This window comes from Hyaena hyaena, unplaced genomic scaffold (assembly GCF_003009895.1).
Source record: "Hyaena hyaena isolate Hyena2069 unplaced genomic scaffold, ASM300989v1 scaffold_279, whole genome shotgun sequence".
Taxonomy (NCBI): Eukaryota; Metazoa; Chordata; class Mammalia; order Carnivora; family Hyaenidae; genus Hyaena; species Hyaena hyaena.
Window position 1 is genome coordinate 21,414 of NW_024080910.1, and position 23,861 is coordinate 45,274.

Sequence of the window (23,861 nt, forward strand, 5' to 3'; positions counted from 1 at the left end):
GATATGCATGTAACCAATAAAAATTCATATCTGGAATATGAAAATTGTCTCTAAAATTCAATAAGAAGAACAAAAGAACTCCAAAAGAAAAATATACAAAGATCATAAACCAGCATTTCATACACACACACACACACACAACACACATGCCCAATAAGCATATAAAATATTTTCAATCTCAATAGAAATTAAAGAATGTAAGACCTAAATAATATAACATTTAAAATGCACTCAAGTGGTAAAAATGAAAAATTATGAAGAAGATTGTTGGTAAGAGTATAGAGCGACAGGAATTTATTCATTCCTGGTACAAACCTTGAAACAAATTGGGATTATCTTTATAATACAAACCTGTGCATACTCTATTGCAAGGAATTCAGGCTATCTTAAAGAAACTCCTTTGAATTTGTACCATGAGGCACAATGTGAAAATGTACATAGTCTTCCTTAAAATAAAAATGAAAAGAAAACCCAAGTATACATAAATACACAACCCCCGCACCAAAAAGGAATGTTATATAGCCATTAATATAAGTGAACTACAGCTCCTTGAGCAACTTCAATGAATTTTAGAAACAAAGTTGTATGGAGAAAGAAAGGCTTTGAAGTCTGATTGTAAACAATTTTATAAAGTTCAATAACATGAGAAAGACTTTTTCAAAATATATCTTTAGGAAAGTATACGTATGAGTTAAAAACTATTATGCAAGACATGATGACACAAAATCTAAGACCATTTTTATTTCTTGTTTAGGGAGAGGAGACAAGGAAGGAATATTTGGAAAGGGGACACTTCTATTTTCAAGGGTCCTGGTGATGTTGTAGTCCATACATAGGAATTAGAATAAAAAAGCTAATTTTATTATTATTCCTGAATACACACACTTCTATCAATTTTCAGATAATTAAATGTACAGACCTTCTTGTGTAAGTTTATACCCACTGGTCCACTGATGATAAGAGGATCACACACACACACACACACACACACACACACTCACACACTCACACACACACACATACACACACACCACCAGAATTTTTGTGGCAACGTAGAGTTGATGCATTTCTTCTCCATTAGATAATACTGTTAGTAGGATTTTTGTAAATGAACTTGAAAAAAGTAGTAACTGCCATTAAATCATTCACACTGATGAGTAAAGTGTATAAAATTCCCTATTAAAGGGGAAAAAAGTAGTCTTTGATTCTTTTTAGCTCCCTCATGTGGCCACCAGGGAAAAAAGCAAGCATTGTTTCTAATTAGAGATACATTACCTTCATAACAATGTCTACACTGGGATACCCATAGATTAGTATCATGTTGCACCTATTAGATAAATTAGAAAACAGTATATTTACAGAAACAAACTAACAAGAAAGCTCTTGCTTCTCCTTACAATTTATTACTGGAGTATCCAAGATTAAAAAAGAAGACACTTTATACAAGACAGAAATAAGAAGAAAGTAATTTTCAAATAAACCAGCAATGCTAAGTATGTTCCCTGGGAGAACATTAATGCACAAGATGTTCCTTGGTGGATAAAAAGTACTTATTGATGAAATAGGTTTGATAAATTTGGCATACTATCCCCACAAGTATATTAACAATGAACATTAATTCAGTAAAGACTCTGAAGAGTCCTGTAGTCAAAAATTGACTACACTCTGTTTCACTTAATGCAACTCTTTTAATTTTTTTATTATTTATTTTTATTTTTCAGAGAGAGAGCACGGTGGGGAGAGGCAAAGGGAGAGGAAAAGAATCTTAAGCAGTCTCCACACCCAGCATATATCCCCATGCAGGGCTCAATCTCACAGCTGTGAGATCATGACCTGAGCCTAAATCAAGAGTCAGATGTTTAATCAACTGAGCCACCCAGGTGCCCCTTAACATTACTCTTTCAAAGGAAATTTCTGTGAAAATACTATATGACATAATTCATTTTAAGGCATGCTGAAGCAAAGCTTTAAATTTCAGTAATTTTTTTCACTTATTCAAGAAATTAATAATGACTTGCATTGTGAAAGCCATTACACAAATATAGCACTGTGTTGTTCAGTGAGTATTTAATGTTAAATATCAGGTAGTCAGTTGAGTCAATCAATCAATCCAGTGCAGAAAATAAGAAAACTATTCATTTAGAATCCAAGTTACTTTTCTGATGACATTTCTAATTGATTGTATGTGGTTTTTGTAAGAAGGATATTTCAGTCTGAGCCCCAAGTCCCCTAGCTATAAAATGACTTTGTTCATTTCTGCTGTAGTAGTTATCAGTTAAGCATATCAATAATATATTTCAGACCTTCTTCAAATTAACCAGAATAAATAATGTTAAAGGAAACCTATGTCTGCAATAACTAGGAGTTTATACTTGTTCCTGACTGTCTTAGTTTAAAATTGCCACCACATAAATCATATAGGAATAATTGCATATCTATGACTGATTTTCGGCAAGGAAAATAATTACAGTGCCATCTTAGCCTCATCATCTTCTTCCCCAAATCACGCTTTCAAAATGTTCTCTGAATGTCTTACATTAAGAACATGCAATGTTCTTAAAATCCTTGAGTGAGTTGACCTTTCAGAGAAGTGCTTGTTCAAACTGTATAGTAGATTTAGTCCCTCTCTTGATGAATAAAACTTGAGTTAGTAAAAGCTTTCCTTGGACCAACAACACTAAAGAATGATAAGAAATAAGAATATTTCCTGACAAAGCTACCTTCTTTTTTCTGCCATGTGCAAATGTTCATATTTTGTTTTATACAGACATATATACGGTAATATGTACTATAACATATAAATAAATACATACACATAAGTAAAGACATATTCTCACTAAAAAATTTTGCTAGCAGATGACCATTCCCAATTTTCACACTGTTTCCTAAGAAGTAATTACACTCTGACCACTTTTTGGAAGTATAAACTGAAAGGTGCATTGTCCAGATTCAGGCAGTAAGGAGTCATTAAAGTCAAATATTGACATTGCATTTTAATGCCTTAAAATTTATTTAATATGTTCCTTGTTTTAAAATTTATTTTTATTGTTTTTAAAGCCAAAGTAGTTTACACCCATTTTTAAATAGGAGTAAGTATGGGAACTTAGCTCAGACAGGTAGGGTGAAATTCCAACTAGCAGTTACATCCAGAAGAACAGGCAACCCTCACTCAGGGAAGAGATATAAACACCCACAAATCTTTTTTTTTTAAAAAGATTTTAGTTTTTTTCAAAGAACGAGGCTCTTTGAACTCATGAATGTGAATTATCAAATACAAAGTTGAGTACACAACCAGAAAGTACTAGATGTTTGAAGAAAACAGAAAAATCTAATATTATAAAGGAAAACCACTGTAATAATGATACTTTCTAAAAAGTATGATAAACAAAAATAACTTAAAGTAAGTATTACTGACATCCTCAGAGGTTTGAAAGGACAGGGAATCCCTGAAAAAGAAACTACTAAAGACCTTGGATATGAAAATCTGATGTTATACCTTTTAAAAATGCACAACACATGAGTTAATTAGCAGACCATTCAAAGATTAAAAGTAAATCAGTAAACTGGACCATCAGACTGGGTAATTATTCCTGAAAATTATGCAAAAAGCAAAGGGATATAAAAATAGAAGAAAATTAAAAGGTTCAAAGATAGATCCAGAAGTTCTATTGTCTACACCTGTATTGATAGATGTTTCATAAAGAAAAGAAAGAAAATACAGAATTACTGAAAGAAAATATCCAAGAACTGTAGAAAAGCATTAGCTTTCAGTTTGAAAGTTTCCCACAATACCAGCCATAAAAAGTAAATAATAAATAACCAACAAAGATTTATAACTAAACATACCACTGTGAAATTTCGAATACCAAAGATAAAACTCCAAGCTTCCAGAAAGAGAGGGAAAATTACTTAAAAGGAAAAAGATTCCAATTGATATGAGATTCCTAAACAAGTAATAATGGATGTTAGAAGACAATAGAGTAATATTTTGAAGATCCAAAGGAAAATTACTTTTAACCTGCAATTCTATACCCAGCAAAACTAGCATCAGGGGCAAGGGCAAAAATCATTTTAAATATGTAAGATTTGAGAATATTTATTCATCACAAACCTTTTCTTAGAAGAAATCCAAAGAAGAAACTGTAGTGAACAAAGACATAAACTAATCATATAATCAACTCTAAATAGTAATTTATAAACACTGTTTAATAAGATGATATTCAAGCTGAATCTAAAAATCCCAATGCCTGCAAAGTATGAGACAGGATTGGTGATGTAGATAGATAAGTAGAGCTATACTAATATATTTTGTTTGTTTATAGAGAAAATGTAAATATAGATTAATGTCAGACATCCATCTTTTAAATAGGTATTAAAATATTAAGGGAAATTATCAGAAGAATGAAAGTAAGATCTAAAATCAGAGACAATAAGATCCAAAACACTAGAGAAAGAAGCAAAGATAAAACTCAACGAAGAGAAAACTCAACAATGAGAACAACCCAATAAAAAAATGGACAAAACACTCGACTAGATGCCACATCTAAGAACCTATACAGATGGCAAAAAAGAATATGAAAAGATGCTCCACAGCATATGTCATCAGGGAAATGCAAAACAAAACAACAATGAGATACCACTACATGCCTATTAGAATGGTCAAAATTCAGGTGCCTGGGTGGCTCCTTTGGTTAAACATCCAACTCTTGATTTTGCTTCAGGTCACGATCTCATTGTACATGGGATCTAGCCATGCCTCAGGCTCTTCAGTGACAACATGGAACCTGCTTGGGATTCTCTCTCTTTCTCTCTCTCTCTCTCTGCCCCTCCTCAACTCACACACTCCCCCCCCTCAAAATAAATAAATAAACTTGAAAAAAATGTCCAACACCAAATACTGACAAGAATTTGGAGCAACAGAAACCCTCAGTGTGGAGCCTGCTTGGGATTCTGTCTCTCCCTCTCTCTGTCCCTTCCCTGCTCATGCTCTCTGTCTCTCAAAATAAATAAGCTTAAAAAAAAAAAAAAAACTCTGAAGAAAAAACAAACAAAAAAGAATGATCAACACAAAATGCTGACAATAATTTGGAGTAATAGAAACCTTCTGTCATGATGGAATGCAATATGATACAGCCAATTTGGAAGTTTCTTACAAAACTGAACATACTGTCATTACATGATCCAGCAACTACACTCCTTGGTATTTACCAAAAGGTGATGAAAATTTATTTCCACACAAAAACCTGCACATGAATGTTTACAGCAATGCTATTATAGTTAGCAAAACTTGGAAGCAACCCAGAAGTCCTTCAGTAGGAGAATGGATAAACTGTGGTATATGAAGACAATGGAATATTATTCAGCCCTAAAAAGAAATGAGCTATCAAGCCAAGAAAAGACATCAAGGAAACTTTAAATGCATATTACAAAGTGAAGGAACCCAATCGGAAAAGGCTACCTACTGTATGATTCCAACATTCAGTGGTTGCCAGGAGTTGTGGGAAAGGAGAGATGAATAGGGGAAACACGGAGGATTTTTAGGGGAGTGAAAATACTCTGTATGATGTTATAATGGTATGATGTTATAATGGTGGATATGTGTTATTATACATTTGCCAAAACTCATAGGATGTAAACTCTAATGTAAACTAGGGACTTTGGGTGATAATGGTATGTCAATGTAAGTTTGTCGATTGTAACAAACGTACCACTCTGGTGCAGGATTTTTATATTGGGGTGACTGTGTATGCATGTGAGGCAGTAGGATATGGAAACTCTCTCTACCTTCTGCTCAATTTTTCTGTGAACCTAAAACTACTCTAAAAAGTAAGAATATTTTTAAAAATTATATACTAGTAAGTAAAAATTTTTAAAAAGATCACTTACTGTTTGGAAGACTTTTACATATTCAGCTAAAACAGTTATGTACTTTTTAAAAATTGTTTTATGTTTATTTAATTTTGAGTGAGAGAGAGACAAAGCGTGAGCTGGGCAGGGGCAGTGAGAGACAGAGACACAGAATTTGAAGCAAGCTCCAGGCTCTGAGCTAGCTGTCAGCACAGAGCCCAACATGGGGCTCGAACTCACGAACTGGGAGATCATGACCAGAACCAAAGTCAGATGTTTAACCTACTGAGCCACCTAGGCATCTCAGTTATGTACTTTTTAAAAATAGCCTTCAAGCCACTAAATCATAATAAAAGATAAAAATTTTCATTTTGTATTTAAAAGGTAAAGAAAACTATCAATCCAACATACATGTAGAACAAAAAACATATGGTAAACATACAGTTGAATAGAAAGTAAACATATAAAGGACCCTTTACCTCTCATTATGCTACTACTCTCACCAAAGGTAATGGCTATTAACAGTTTGTTGTGTGTACTTCCACCATTTTTTTATGCAATTACATAGATATATTAGATGGTAGACAGGTAAATAGATCATTGGTGTTTCTCCATTTTTAAAAAATGTTTTTCTAGACAGCACAATCAAATATGCCTTTTCTAGACAGCACAATCAAATATGCCTTTAAAAAATATTTGTTATAGAAATGTTCACCCATTATCTACCAAAAGTAGACAGATTATTATAATAATCCCATATATGCCCATTATCCACTGTTATGGGATGATTGTATCCCCCCGAATTCATATGTTGAAGACTTAACCCCCAGGATGTCAGAATGTGACTGTATTTAGAGATAGGCTTTTTAAAGTAGATTATGTTAAAACGGGGTCAATAGGGTGGATCATAATCCAACCTGATGGGTGTAATTGTAAGAAGAGGGAATTTGGACACCCAAAAGAGACAGCAGAGATGTATATGCATAAAGGAAAGACCATCTGAATACACAGGGGTAAGATGGCCATCTGCAAGCCTAGAGAGAGGCTCCAAAAGAAACCAAACCTGCTGACCCCGTGATCTTGGACTTACAGGCTCCAGCACTGTAAGATAAGTTTCTATTGTTTAAACCATCCAGTCCATGGTATTTGTTATGGTAGCCTTAGCAAACGAATACACCTACCTCCCAACAACTATTAACATTTTGTCAGTCTGGTTCATCTATCCCACACCCACATATTTTTTATTCTGGAGTGTTTTAAAAGTAAATCTTAGACCACTTTGTCATTCACCTATAAGTGCTTCATTTTGCAACTCTATTAAGAACTTTTTTTACATATGTATAAGCTATTTTATGCCTAACAAAATTAATAGCAATCCCCTAATGCTTTCTAATACCCAGCCCATATTTAAAATTTCCCCAACTGTGTCAAAGACTTTCTTTTACAGTTGGTGTGTCTTTTTAAAGTTAGACCAAAGAAGGTCTTCATAATACATTTTGTTATTTTTCCTCACCCTAACCAACACTGGATGTATGTTTAATATGTTCCAAACAATGGGATAATTTATCTTTTTATTTTTTATTGGAATATCCCCCAATTACAAATGAGATTAAATAATTTTTCATATATGTATTTGCCTCTTACTATTCTTTTGTGAATTGCCTCATCATTTTCTTTGCTCACTTTCATGTTTGCCTCATCTTATATTTTTGCAGAAGCTCTTTATAGTCTGAGAATTTTTTTTATTTTTGTTGCACTGTATGTACTTTAATCTGCCTCTTGTTTTTATAACTTTTTAATTTTCATGTTTCTTTCAATCTTCTTTATGATCTGCTTCTCTATAATTTGCTGATATGTTAAACAGGCATAAAACTCCTCGTTCTGAGAATTGTTTTCTCATCAGCTAGAATCAAGCATACTGATTAGTAAACTTCTTTCCCCGATTGGAGTTTAGCCTAGTTTCCAGGCTGAGTCTTAAGAAGACATTCTGCAAGTGATCTAGGCATACAAAGTTTCATCTTCTACAACACATACACAGAAAAAAAAACCCAGAATTCCTAGTTTCTACATTTTGTATCCCCCAAATCACACAAAGACTTTTTTTCCCTAGCCCAGAAAAAGTAGCTCACTTATTATGAGCAGCACTGAAACTGATAAAATTCCAGAACAACCAAAGACAATTCCAAGCAGGTTATGGACTTCTCCTTAAAATGTAATGTTAGTTTTCCAGAAATACTCACAATGATCTCATGCTCCTGTATCAGAACAACAGTTTGAGGAGATTATTTTAAATGTATCTTTGAAATCTTACCTCATGAAACCTAGATCTCTAAAAACCAAACTTGAGTATTCTCTAGCATCAGCGCAAGCAGAAGGAAAATAGCATGACAATTTTGATGCATATTTGTAGAATACTCTTTTTATGCATATTATTTCTAGTGAGAGTAGAACAGCTGCAGGAGAGAGAGGGAGAGAGAAGGGGGAGAGAGAGAAAGAGAGGGAGAATACTGAGAAGTACAAAAAAGAGAATCTTGTGGATCTTGTTTAAGGAAAATCATCTCAAAGTAAGATCCAGGAGAGTTTGTGTTTTTGCCCTTTCTCAGACTTTCAGGAACAAGCTATTAGCATCTCTCTCTATTTATTCAGACAACACTTCCATTGTTTACAAACCCCAATGTAGGTGGATCAAGAGCTATATCCATACAATATAGAATTTCAAGACAAAACATAACACAAGTAAATACAGCAGTTTCCTCAAGTAAGTCAATGTCTCTCTAACTGTTCATCTACCATTAACTGATCTATATATTTTTTCTCTTTTTCTTTCTCCACAGACTCAGCGTGCTAAGCCCGAATCCTTGAAGTTACTCTCTTAAAGCGTGTCATACACCCTGTGTCCAAGTATGGTCACTATGAGGGAGCTGTCACTGAGAGCCCTTGTGGAAAATTAATGGCTGACTACAGAGGGCAAAGGGATAGGACAGATGGCTCTGTCACCACCGCCAGCCTGGGAGGCTGAAAGAAACCCAGTGTCTGGGCAAATAGCGCTGCGTTTCATGCACTTGCTCCTTTGTTAATCCAATCTCCCTGTCAGCAGCTGTCCTTCATTGTTCGGTTTGGGAGGGAATGTTGTTTCATTTTCTACAGACATTTTCTATATTTTCAATTTGTTAATGACTCAAAGAGCACATTTCAGAAATTCTTTGAGACCCCAAACCAAAAAAGGAGACTTCCCTATCATTTCTTGGAAGAACAACAGTGAAATGTCTATTTTGCATAATCTAAGAAAATACTGGTCTCCATTCTGCTATGGATTACTGGATTTTAATTCATTCAAGAAATCCTGCAAAAATCAGCTAGGGATAATTAATATCCTAGGCTTACAGCCAGCTAATACCAACGTATAATTAGGTTAATGCAATGAAGGGAAAGGAATGGTCAATATGAAAAACAATCAGTCACATTAGAGTAACTGCGTGATTCATAAATTTTGTACCTTTCAACAGTGTCTTGGAGTCAATTTAATGTCTCTTATTTTCCAATTACCTTCTAGTCCAAGAAAAAGTGATGTAAGATGAAGTCATAAGATGTTCCAAAAAATCTTTTCCCTCCTACTCCGTCTTTTTGGCCTGCCTTAAATCTCGTGTCCCCTCTGTCAGGACACTTCCGGTGTTAACAGCTGGCTTCAGAAAAGAAGCAGAACATTTTGGCCTCTCAATATCAAGGCCATGTCCGAATTGAGCAACGCAAGAGTGCGTCTCAGGAGAGAGGCTCACTGGCATTCTAGTTTCTTTACAAAAGGCCAAACATGCATCCTTACCAGGAAAATTCTTTGATCCTTAAGAGTTTCCACCACTCCTTCCTTTCCCATTTTTGATGTGTGAATTTTGACCAAAAAATTACCATCATTGCTGTGACCCTGTACAAGCAATGGCCACCAATTTCACTACAAATGTTGTTGGTGCCTCAGTTTTCCTCCCTTGTCTTTTCTGATATTTTTATCAAGTAACAGTCCTGAAGCTCTAGGGGATGCATGGGCACTTTCATACACTTTTTTTTTTAAGCTTAAGAAGGGGCCTTTACTTTCACATGTCCTCCCTATATAAACAGCATAACTAACACTCTCCATGACTCAGAGTTATCACATACTCCATAAAATATCTTGGACATTTTCTTTTTTCTTTTCCTTTCTTTTCTTTTTTTTACAAATAGTTTATTGTCAACTTGGTTTCCATATAACACCCAGTGCTCATCCTCACAAGTGCCCTCCTCCATGCCCATCCCCCCAACACCCATCAGTCCTCAGTTTGTTCTCAGCATTCAAGAGTCTTTTTTCTTTACTTTTATTCAATTTACTTAAACTAAAACAAAAAGTTTACCTATTTCTCCCACTGGCCCTGACCCCCACCTCTTACAGCCATCAACCTGTTCTCTGTATCTGTGGACTTGGTTGCAGTTGTTGCTGTTCTTTTATTCTACATATAAGAGAGACATTAGAATATTCATCTTTCTCTGTCTGACTAATCTCACTAGAGATCAATAATCCCTCGAGATCAATCCATGTTGTCATAAATGGCAAGATTTCATTCCTTTTTATGCTAAGGAATATCCAGGATATATTATATATATGCATATACATTCTTTGGATGGTAAGATTTCATTCTTTTTTTATTCTAAGTAACATTTCAGGATATATTATATATATGCATATATATGTATATATATGGATAACAAGTTTATGAGATTATATATCACAAATTTTTTATCCATTCATCTATTAATGGACACTTAGGTCGCTTCCATATCTTGGCTATAATGTTGTAATAAAAATAGGGGAGGGTATACTTTTTCTAATTAGTGTTTTCATTTTCTTTGGATAAATACCCAGAAGTGGAATTGCTAGGTCACATGGTACGTTTTTAAAAATTTTTTGAGAAACCTCCATAGTCTTTTCCATAGTGGCTGCATAGTGGTTGTACCAGCTTACATTCCTACCAACAGTGCACAAGGATTTCCTTTTCTCCACATTCTCGGCAATATTTGTTAGTTCTTGTCTTTTTTATGTCAACCTCTCTAACAGGTGTGAGGTGATATCTCATTGTGGTTTTGATGGATTTCCCTGATGGTTAATGATGTTTAGCATGTCCCTGTTGGCCATCTGTAGATCTTCTTTAGAGAAAAATCTCTTTAGATCATTTCCCATTTTTAAATTGGATTGTTTGTGTTTTTAACTATCCAGTTATATGAGGGTTTTATTTTTTGCATATTTTGGATATTAGCCCCTTTTAGATACATGATTTGCAATTATTTTCTCACATTCAGTAAGTTCTTTTTTCTAATTTATTTTGTTTCAAGAACAGAAAGACAGAATGAGCAGGGCAGAGGCAGAGAGAGAAGGAGGGAGACCTCAAGCAGGCTCTGTGCTGTCAGTTGAGAGCCCAAGGCAGGGCTCCATCTCACAAACCATGAGATCATGACCTGAGCAGAAATCAAGAGTCAAATGCTTAACTGACTGAGCCGCCCAGGTCCCCCTCAGTAAATTATCATTTCATTTTGTTGATGATTTCCTTTTAAAAGTTTTCAGTTTGTTGTAGTCCCACTTACTTATTTTTTGTTTCTGTTGCTTTTGCTTTTGGTGTCAAGTTAAAAAAAATCATTGCTAAGACCTATGTCAAGGAGCTTATGTTTTCTTCTAGGAGTTTTATGATATCAGGTCTTATATTCAATTTTTAAAGCCATTTTGAGGTAATTTCTGTTATGGTGTAAGATAGTTGTCCAGTTTCATTCTGTTCTACGTGGTTGTTGAATTCTCCCAACACCATTTATTAAAGAGACTATTTTTCCCCATTGTATATTCTTGGCTTCTTTGTCATAAATTAATAGACCACATATGTGTGAGTTTATTTCTGGACTCCTTATTCACTTCCATGGGTCTACATGTCTGTTTTTAATACCAATAGCATGCTGTTTTACTTATGGAGCTTTCCATTACTGTTGATAGAAATGTAGAGAAAATTCCCACAAAGCAACTTATCCAGTTAACAAGTCTCTCATCTGGATGTTAGAAGAAGTCTTTGCTGAAAGGCTTCTTCCAAGGCACAGCTCACACTGTCAAACTCATCATCACCCTTCAGTTATGTGATTCCTTGTCATTGTCAAATCTGATGGGTAAGCTCTTTTGCAAAGGCAATTTGTAAGAGGGCTGAGGTATGTTCAATTTCTTGACATCTCCATATGCTTTTTACTAAAACCTATTAGATACTACACTCTACACTAAAGTAAGAAAGTACTGTAATAACAAGTCCAATCATGTGAGATTTATGTGTTATTTTAGAAGAAATTACTATCTACAATTTTTCATCCCAGTATGGCAAGTGGCTTTTTTCATGGCCCGTGAGATGTCATCAACTCCTACTCCATGCTCTTGAGCATTAAAATCACATTGACTAAGCACCTCTTGTATTAAAACACCAAACACTGGCTCCACATCAACTCTTCTGCTCTCTCTTGGGTTCCTGAAATTGCTGCACCCCTAACTTTCTCCTGCCTAAGGATGTACTGCCATCCCCACATAACACAGTGTAGCACATGTGCTCCACACTCTCCCCACCACACCCCCCATGTTAACATTGTATTCCTTCACAAAAAGTAAAGTAAACCATTATAATTCTGAATTGGCTAAAAACTGGTGGATTTGTGTTTATTTTGTGTGTGCAAGAACAACTATATAAACAAAATTGCAGGCAGAAAAAAATGTTAAACCACATCTCAATTTCAACAACTAAGTAAGTATATGCTAAGCACTTACTTTGGGCGAATTACTGTGGAACAAATAAGAGAAGTGTAAGAAAATGGTTTTCAAAATGTACTTCAAAGAACCCTAGGGCTCTCCAAACATTTTAGGGAGAGACCATTAAATTAAAACTATTTTCATAATATTACTAAGGTATTGTTTGCCTTTTTTTACTTACTTTTTTTTATTGCCTCTAATTTAAGAACTTTTTTTTTTTTTACAAATAGTTTATTGTCAGGTTGGTTTCCATATAACACCCAGTGCTCATCCCCACAAGTGCCCTCCTCCATGCCCATCTTCCCCCTCCCCCCCCCACACCCATGAGTCCCCAGTTTGTTCTCAGCATTCAAGAGTCTCTCATGGTTTGCCTCTCTCCCTTTCCCCACCATTTCCCCCCTTCTTCTCCCCCATGGTCCTCCGTTAAGTTCCTCCTAATCCTCCTATACGTGCAAACATATGATATTTGTCCTTCTCTGCCTGACTTATTTCGCTCAACATTACACCCTCAAGGTCCATCCATGTTGCTACACGTGGCCAGATTTCATTCTTTCTCATTGCCATGTAGTATTCCATTGTATAGATAAACCACATCTTCTTGATCCATTCGTCCTTTGATGGACACTTAGGTTCTTTCCATGTTTTAGCTACTGTTGAGATTGCTGCTATGAACATTGGGGTACATGTGCTCCTATGCATCAGCATTTCTGTATCCCTTGGGTAAATTCCTAGCAGTGCTATTGCTGGGTCATAGGGGAGTTCTATTGTTAGTTGCCTGAGGAACCTCCACACTGTTTTCCAGAGGGGCTGTACCAGTTTACATTCCCACCAACAGTGTAGGAGGGTGCCTGTTTCTCCACATCCTCGCCAGCATCTAGAGTTCTCTGATTTGCTCATTTTAGCCACTCTGACCGGCGTGAGGTGGTATCTCAGTGTGGTTTTGATTTCTATTTCCCTGATGAGGAGGGATGCTGTTTTTACTCTTACTTTTGTACAAGAAAACAGTGAAGTTTTCCAGAGGGTATAAGAGATGTGATATTGCAACAGATTCAATGCAGAAGTAGATAGGAGAATCTAGCTGTCTTTTGTTAAGCCAAATATTAACAGGACTTGAAAAAATATATAACAATACACTCTTCTGATTAAAATCATGTTGTTTTGGAAAATACAGTTATGTTTTATAAAAATACATTATTTATGCTAACATGGAATGGATTCATTTTCAGTAAATTAATAAGTATTATTTAATCAGTTTTAATTTCTAACATAACAAATATCAACAGATATAACCACATAAACATCTCTTTGGGGTTCATGTTATTGTGACTTATAATAAAAAATATATATTTTTGGTCTTTGTCTTCATTTTTGGCACAGAGCTTCTAAAACCCTTGTAATTTCTTAAGTGATGAGAGTGATAAAGCTATCTTTTGTTGTAGTCATGAGGTGAATTTTGGACCTCACCTAAGGATGGGGGGCTAGTTGCCAGAGAACCAATCATAATAGAAGTTGGAACTTTTAGCCCCACCCCCTGATCTCTGAAAAAAAGAGAAGGATTACAGGTTGAGTTCAATCACCAATGGCCAATGATTTAGGGAATCATGACTACATAATGACATTTCTATAAGGACACAAAGGAACAGGAACCATAGAGCTTCTGGATTGATAAACACATGGAGATTTGGGAAGAGTGGGTGCTGGGAGAGAACATGGAAGCTCCTTGTCCTTTCCTCATAATTTGTATGCTTCTCTTCCATTTGGCTGTTCCTGAGATATACTTTTTATTCTAAACCAGTAAGCCAGTAAGTAAAATATCTTCCTGAGTCCTGTGAGTCAATCTAGCAAATTAATTGAACCTCTACCCTATAGCCAGTCAGTCAGAAACACAGGTGACAACCTGGACTCGCAATTGGCATCTGAAGTGGGAGAAGGGGTGGTCTTGTAGGACTGAACTCTTAACCTTTGTGATCTGATGCCATCTCCAGGTATTAATTAAGTTGTACTGTAAGACACCCAACTGGTACCAGAGAATTACTTGGTGATGTTGGGAAATCCCCCTCTACACACTGGAATTGGTGATCAGAATTGTAAGGTTCCTAATAGCATATAAGAATGTAATGGAGTCTTGAAATCAAAAGGCTAGAAGACCACTAGTATAGGGCATAGTTTTTTTTTCTTTCATAGTTCATTGTCAAGTTGGATTCCATATAACACCCATTGCTCATCCCATCAAGTGCCCTCCTCCATGCCCATCACTCTCTTTCCCCTCTCCCCCACCCCCATCAGCCCTCAGTTTGTTCTCAGCATTCAAGAATCTCTCATGGTTTGCCTCCCTCCCTTCCCCAACTATTTTTCCCCTTCTCCTCCCCTAGGGTCCTCCGTTAAGTTTCTCCTAATCCTCCTATAAGTGAAAGCATATGGTATCTGTCTTCCTCTCCCTGACTTATTTTGCTCAGCACAACACCCTCAAGTTCCATCCATGTTGCTACAAATGGCCACATTTCATTCTTTCTCATTGCCATGTAGTATTCCATTGTTTAGATAAACCACCTCTTCTTGATCCATTTGTCCGTTGATGGACACTTAGGCTCTTTCCATTGATTTGGCTATTGTTGAGAGTGCTGCTATGAACATTGGGGTCCATGTGCCCCTATGCATCAGCACTCCTGTATCTCTTGGGTAAATTCCTAGCAGTGCTATTGCTGGGTCATAGGGGAGTTCTACTGTTAATTTTTTGAGGAACCTCCACACTGTTTTCCAGAGTGGCTGCACCAGTTTACATTCCCACCAACAGGGTAGGAGGGTACTCATTTCTCCACATCCTTGCCAGCATCTATAGTCTCCTGATTTGTTCATTTTAATATAGGGCATACTATAGATGAAAAAAGAAAATAATTTAATTCCATGTGACCAAGTATTAGTCAGTGTGCTATAAACTCAAAGTGAAGAGTTTAATAGAAAAGGAGGATGGAGAGGAAATGGCAAAAATAATTGGGAGGAAAGATTATATTGAAAATAATTTACTAATCAGTTTGTTATGGAGCCTGACTTACCTGGTGGACTCTAGTTTATTAAGCCATGGTTGGGAGGGCTTATACAGCATTGTGTTTGAGCAGGGCCTTGTGGGTAAACCTGGTTTTCAGAATGTGGTAAAGAGGGGGAAGAAGTTCCTGTGATGTAGAAGCAGCACGAGCAGTATCATTAGGGAAGAGGCAATGCCGAGCATGTGGGGATTAGTAAAGAAATGGTCCTTACCGCAGGGAAAGGCATATACTGGCAAGGAAGAATAGAAACAGGCTTTCACTAACAGTGTTGGTATATGCACAGGCAGAATAGGCCATATTCCATGATGATATTGTCTTCATTCTGCCCACTGGAATTTCTACAAAGAGGCTTATTGGGTTACCATTATTAGCTTCTTTGAGCATCAGCTCCCTGAGCTAAATCATGGATATAATTTCATTTTAAAGAGTGAGGTTTAAATAAGGCAACTGATAACAGAAAATCTTTGGGAAAACTCTAAATCCCTGGACACTTCCTGGATAAAATCCCTCTTTTAAAATAAAAGCACATGTTTTTAGGTAAGAGCTTTCCCTAACAACTTTGTAAGAATTCAATTAATCAGATTATTTTTCTCTAAGATTCTTAGCTGAGCTCCAATGTAGTAAAGGAAGCTCCAAGGACAGAGGATGACATGGTAGGAAATTAGAGGCAATTCTGTGTCACAGGACACTTCAGTGTGACAGAGAGCAGCCAAAGGCCCTCCAAGGACCCTGGTCATAAGGATATGGAAGTGCCAACACCAGTGGCAGCAGCATAGGTTGGTGGTGAAATCAAAGGCTCTCTAGCCTGGCTGTGACATTTGCTAACTACATGATCTTGAACAAATTACTTAACATTCTCTAAGTCTCTGTTTCCTCATCTATAAATGGAGACTTAAAAATAGTACCTTCTTTTTTGGGAAGAGCCTGTTCCTGCCTCTGCCTGATCTTCCCCAATATCTTCTTGTCTTTCAGATCCCAACTCCAATACTATCTCCTCAGTTAATAACACTCCAATTCTCCTCTCTACTATAGTGTCCTATTGTGTTTTATTCATTGCACTTATTTAATAAAATTTTCTCATTTATATTTAGTAGTTTATTTTTCTGTCTACCCCAACTAGAATGGAAGCCCCCAGAAAGTTCACATAATAGTTACCTGGAAAATCTTATTCAGTTCATTTCTGTTCCTCAGTACCTAGAACAGAATCTGGCATATGTAGGTCCTCATTGGGACTCTGAATAAATAAATACGATTGTTCAGTGTGGCATCAAATATGCCTGATTAGTGGGAGTTAACACTTTACTTGGTGCTTTGATAAGATTATTTTAATTATTACGTAGTTGTTTAAAATATCTTATGGAAGTCATTATAAGGTTATGTCAAAGCTCCTCTAAAATGGTCTACACTTTCTTATCAGTGTAATTAGTGAGATCTCCCTTGGATTTAGTAGAGTAGGGGTTAATTGACTGATTATAAGTCATTATATCAATATCAATATTGACTGATTATAAGTCATTATAACAGATATAAGTTATAATAAGAATTGTGCTTATCGAGGAAGGTTATCATGGACCCTGATGTCACAGAGATTATAGGCTAGTGGGGAAAACTACTTTAAAAGTTAATTTAAAATCAGGGGTGCTTGGGTGGCTCAGTTGGTTAAGCATCCAACTTCAGCTCAGGTCATGATCTCATGGTTTGTGGGTTTAAGACCCGTATCATGAGAGCTGTCAGCACAGACCCTGGAGCTTCGGATTCTGTGTTTCTCTCTCTCTCTCTCTCTCTCTCTCTCTCTCTCTCTTCCCACCCCGGTCCCTTGTCTCTTTCTCTCTCAAAAATAAATAAATATTTTAAAAATTAATTTAAAACCAAATGGTTGGCAGGGGGACATCTGGGTGGCTCAGTTGGTTAAGCATCTGACTCTTGATTTCGGCTCAGATCATGACCCCATGGTTATAGGATTGAGCCCAGAGCTGGGTGTAGAGTCTGCTTAAGATTCTCTCTCTCTCCCTGTCCCTTCCCTACTCATTCTCTCTCATTCTACCTCAAAAAAAAAAAAAAAAATTAAAACCAACAATGGATGCAATGTATGAGGGAGGGGTGAGTACAATTTTCTATAGAAACAAGAACAGCTAATCTAATATGGGGCAGGGAATGGGAGACATTAGGAAAATATCTCCAAGGTAGTTACACAAATATACCTGAAAGACAAGTTGCAGTCGGTGAAGTAAAAACAGGAAATTTATCTTCTGGATTAAAAAATAAGGAAAATATTTGGGTGCCTGGGTGGCTCAGTTGGTTAAGCGACCAACTTCGGCTCAGGTCATGATCTCACAGTTCGTGGGCTCAAGCCCCACATCAAGCTCTTCACTGACAATGTGAAGACTGCTTGAGATTCTTTCTCTCCCTCTCCCTCTCTCTCTCTACCCCTCCATATGCCAACCCTCAAAATAAATAAATAAGCTTTTTTAAAATGTTAAGGAAAATATTGAAAGTCTCTTTCTGGAGCCTGCTTCAGATTCTGTGTCTCCCTCTCTCTCTACCCTTCCTCCTCACCTGCTCTTGCTGTGTCTCTCTGTCTCTCTCAAAAATAAACAAACATTTAAAAAAATTTTTTTAAAAAGAAAGTATCTAAGAAGAGGCAGAGCACTTTTGACAACCTAAAAGGAGGTCAGAATGTACTTGATCTAGAGGGCAGTGGGAAGCAACAGAAGAATTTCAAATAGGGGAATAGCCTGATCAGAGGTGGTGGCGGCTATTCCATGGAGGATAGGTTCAAAGAGATCAAAGCTAAAGGGAGTAAAACCAGTTAAGAAGTTATGACAGCAAGCCACATGGGAGCTGATTTGCCCCAGACTAAGAGATTGTTAGTGTGTATTGCAAAGAGTTGGACTCTTTCAAAAATCTTTAAGAGAAAGAATTTATAGATTTTAGTAGCCAATTGGATGCTGAAATGAGGAACAAGGAAGGATCAGTGGTGATCCAGAGACTTCTGGTATAACCCTGTTCTGACATGCTCCCTGGTATTTAGAGAGTTAAGCAAGCTTACTCCATTACCAAAAAGAAACTAGCCTTACTAAGTCATCTGAAGTCTAGAGCAGGGTGGAATTTTTTTTTCTGTCTCAAGTCAAAGTTAGCCTCAGATGGATGCCCAGAGCCTCTTTCCTTTAGCTTCCATTTCTGACAGTTCAGGATCCACCCTGTAACTGCTCCTAAGGCCGGTGAGCTTCTAACCCCCTGTCAGAGGCTGTCAAAACCCAGTTCTGCGTCCATCCTGGGGGAGCAGTCTTGGATCCTGGTATTTCTCAGAGTATTACACCTACACTTCAGCCACACCTCTTTCTTCCTAATGTTGATCCCTTCAGATCATGACTTTGGTGTTATTCTGCGAGTTCTCTTCCTCCTCATCAGGTATAAGGGCTGAAGGTGACAAGAAAACCAACGGGACAAAACCTCCATCCTAACACAGGCGCTCGTGTGCCTGGCTAGATGGTAATACAATTCATGGAGCCCAGGAGCTCTGGAAGAGAGCAGAAATGGGAGGATGGCCATAATAAGGTGCATGTGAGGCATCCAAACAGGGACTTACCGTAGATCATTGAACGAATGGGTGAACTAATGATAAAGATAAGGAGTTGCAGCAGATAGAAGTTTGTTTAAACATGGAAATAGATGGGCTTGTCCAAGAAGTGTATATAGAGCTATAAGAGAAAACGCCAGGACATAATGCCAAGTGATCCAAACATTTAAGACATGGGTGGCAGAAGAGGGCCCTGCAAAAGGAAATTGAGATAAAGAGGAAACTAACCTCATAGAGCTTACTGGCTATTGGGGAAGACTACCTTAAAAAATAATCTAAAAACAAGTATGGGTGCTATGCCAGTGGGTGGTTGGGGTGGTAAAAGTTGTTATGGAAACAAGGACATCAAATTCAATGTAAGGTAGGGGGTAGGAGGCATTAGGAAAGAGAGTCTGAAAAGCAGTTATAGTAATATACCTAGCAAAAGAGCTGGAGTTAGTGAAGATAGAGGAAAACTAAGAGAGTGTGGTGTTATAGGAGCCATCAGAAAAGAACATTTCAAAAAGGACAGTGTCATATTAATTGAATGCTGCTGACAGATCAAATAAAATAAAGATGGAAATGTGCCCATTGGTTTCAGCAATAAGGTCCCTAAGCCTTGTCAAAAGCAGTTTAGTGGAATAAAATCCTTTTCTTTCACCCTGGTATATAATAAAACTAAAGTTTTGACTCATGAGAGATGCTTGACAAAACCTTTTCTCAATTATTTATCCACATATTTCATCATGCATGTAACTAGAAATACAAAAGGGCTTTACAACATGTTGTTTTGAATCCAGCATATTTAAATGTTGTCTTTCTTTATTATTCACTACTGAGTATGAATTAAGTCCTCTAAATGATAAAATATAAAATACTTTCTTGCAGGAAGAAGGTATCTTCAGCCTGAAAGTTGCAATGGAACTGAGACGTTGGGCACCTTCCCGTATATACCCATCCTAGAAACCTGGCCATAGAAAGCACCTGTCTCAAGAGAAATTGGATGGGTCACAACTACATCTGAGAGGGAAGAATCAAGCCAGCATTACCTTAACTATAACATGATTATATTTGGAGAGGAAGAGAGATGTTATGTGGTTGATTTGGTTTGGTTTATCTTTTGTTTGGGTTTTAGCCTGGTATAATGAAAAGAGCAACAGTCTAATAGGCTGCCTGAGCCAGGGCCCCTGCACAGGTGATCAAGAGATCTGTGTCTTCAGGTTTCCTCTGGACTTACAACAGCTTTATCTCTCAGTAAGTGTTTAGTTATGTACCTCCTATGCTAAAACATCCACTTCCCCATTTAATCCCCAAGCTTCCATTTTAAAAAAACTGTACCCACCACCCGCTCCAGCCTTTGTTGTACTTCACATCACTCTCTCCATATATTCTTGAAAATCTCATCTCAAGCATCACTAAAACCAGAGTGATCATTTCCCTCTAAATTCCTCAATAGAAGGCATGTGAGAGTCAATCACTCACTATCATATACATATCTCTTGTACTATCATCTCAAAAGTGCTATTAAATTATTTTTTGTTGTCTCATTTTCTATGCACTTTTTTCTTTCTTCTCAATAGATCCTATGCTCCTTTATGGGAGAGAAAATCTGATTCATCTCTGCATCCCCCACAATACCACACCCATAAAGTGGGTGGTCAAAAGACATTGACTGAGGTGTTTGGAAAAGTATATGTGGGTGGCTCAGTAGTTTAAGCATTCAGCTCTTGATTTTGGCCCAGGTCATGATCTCATGGTTGGTGAAATCGAGCCCTGTGATGGGCTCTGCACTGACAGCATGGAGACTGCTTGGGGTTCTCTCTCTCTCTCTCTCTCTCTCCTTCTCTCTCTGTCCCTCCCCTGCTCGTGCTCTTTCTCTCTTCCCCTCTCTCAAAATAATAAATAAACTTAATAAACAAACAAACAAACAAATAAATAAATGTAAGGTGTTGTGGTTTCTCTCCTTTGGTTTACTTTTGATGACAATCCCACTTCTATCAGACATTTGTCAAATAAGAGAGAATCTCATCACTCTCAGACTTCAAATACATTCAAGATGTAACAGACTTCAAAACTTTGACATCTTTGAAATCACAAAATTAACATTAATTCAGAAAATATGGCCATATATATTCACTCTTGCTTTTTACCATTCATGTCAATAGTTTGTTGTTCCTCCTTAATCTCTCCTCCAGCTAAACAAGACCATTTACAGAATTGCCTGCTGTGGTAATAGCAGAAGGTTGGAAGCTAGAATGCAATCTTGGTAGTTGGTCTATTCTAGTTAAGATTTTGTATAATGGAAAGAAACTGCTAAAATCCATGTGACTGATAATTAACCCATGGGTAGATCCAATCTTTCTTAAATAGATGCTTCTTCTTTGTTGCAGACAAGCATGTCTTGTCACAATTAGGCTGCCTAATTTTAGCTTCAACTAGGGTTTGCTTAGCCACCAAGCTCCAAATCTGGGCCAGAAATAGGGAGAAGAGTGATGGCCATGTGTTTAACAAGATCCCAGGCATCGGGCCAACACACATTGGAGCTAGGGTGGAATTTCTTGCCCTGTGAAAATGCAGTGCTAAATCTTCCCCTCTCTCTTCACTCTTTCTCTACAAGTGGATCTCTCCCGTACGGTGAGCTGAGCTGTCACCTGAAACTAATGAGGAAGATGTGTCTTTCACCAATCTGAGCTTCAGTCAAAAGTGTGTGACCTACCGGCCTTGACATGCCAACTTGGACCAAGATTTCTGGAATGGTTGAAAAAAGTATTTTAATATGGGTCATCTTGGTAGACTATTTCATCAATGACTTCTCAAATTTCACAGGATACATCTTTAAAGTCCTCAGATACAACACATAATACATTTTTCACTGTCAGAAATGAACTCCTTATTCTTCCTCTTTCACTCACTCTTCATGTGGACTTTATTTTGTATATGAAGTATGATCCTACACATTCACATCTCTCTTTTGGTCTCTTGATTACCAGGAGTAGCTGAAAAGATTTACTTATAAAATTACTTCTAAGTTTATAAATGTATCTCGTATTTTGTGGATATCTAAGTTTGGCTATATGTTCATACCCCCCTTACTTTCTGGGGCTTTCATACTCTTTCACAGAAAATTTGCTATATGTTAAATCACCTAGAGAGTGAAAGTAAAAATATCATATTTGTAACTCTGAGGGTTTTTTTTTCCTAGGACTGATTCCCTAGAATACTTGAGAAAGAACATATAAAGAACAAAAACAATTTCAAGGATCAGAAAAGACAGAGAAGGACTTGACCTCATTTAGCATAAAATCCTTAGGTCATTTTCAGAAAAATTTTTGTGATTATTAGTTACCTATAGTTGCTAAAATCGGAGTTAACACATATTACAACTAACAACAATATTTTAAGACTAATTAAATTTATTTATTTTTTTTATTTTTTTTTAATGCTTTTTATTTATTTTTAGGAGAGAGAGAGACAGCGTGAGCAGGGGTGGTCAGAGAGAGAGGGAGTCACAGACTGAAACAGGCTCCAGGCTCTGAGCTGGCAGTCAGCAAAGAGCCCAACGCGGGGCTCAAACCCATGAACCGCGAGATCATGACCTGAGTGAAAGTCGGACGCTTAACCGACTAAGCCACCCGGGCGCCCCAAGACTAATTAAATTTATGAACTCTAATAAAACATTTTACTCTAGGGAAACTCTCAAGGCATGTTAACTGTGCTCCACTCAGGGGGATATATGACCTTCACACTGGATTTAGAAAAACAGACTCGGATTTTCCTTTATATACAAAGGGCATGGGCTTCCAAAAGTATTTTTCCTGTCCTGGTAGCAATGGATTTGCCATGATCCTTCCTTCTTACCTGTTGCCCATTGTGGCCTAGACACTGAAGGTAGGGACCCCACATCTCACTACAGACCTAAATCATTCCCATCTACCCCACACCCCAAAGTGAGCTTCTGTGATACAAGCTAATTAATTTAGTAAACTGTACAATTAGACCAAAAACATCACTGATTGCTTTTTATATTTTTTTATATTTTATATTTTAGGTGTCCCTGGATCCTCTCCATCTACCAGCTCATTAAACTGTACAATTAGACCAAAAACATCACTGATTGCTTTTTATATTTTAGGTGTTTATGTATAGGCTTAAGCAGAGTATTGAAGAGAATATCACTCAACAAAAGAAATAATGAGGAGATGATGATAATTTGGCTGATGCAAAATGAGCTGGTAGATGGAGAGGATCCAGGGACATGACAACGATCCAAACTTTAGTGTTAAGGAAGTTTCTATGCATTACATTAATATACTTTGTTAAATATTTGATTATCATTATTTTTTACCTAGAGATAAATCCGAAAAGCTTATTTGGAGGCTCTGGAAGGGAAGAATAATATGCTTATAATTCTTGGACAAAAAACCTTCCTTCTCCCCCCATGAAGGCCATTCTTTCTTGGGACTCAACTTGCTCCCTCCTGCCTCTGGGCCTTTGCACCTGGCATCCCTTCCACTTTTGATGCAGCACTCTTTTCTCCCCCTGGCTCCTTCCCTTTTGTCTGGCTAAATTCAACTAATCCCTTAGATCTTAGATTCTGAAGTGTCACTTTTCCAGGAATAAA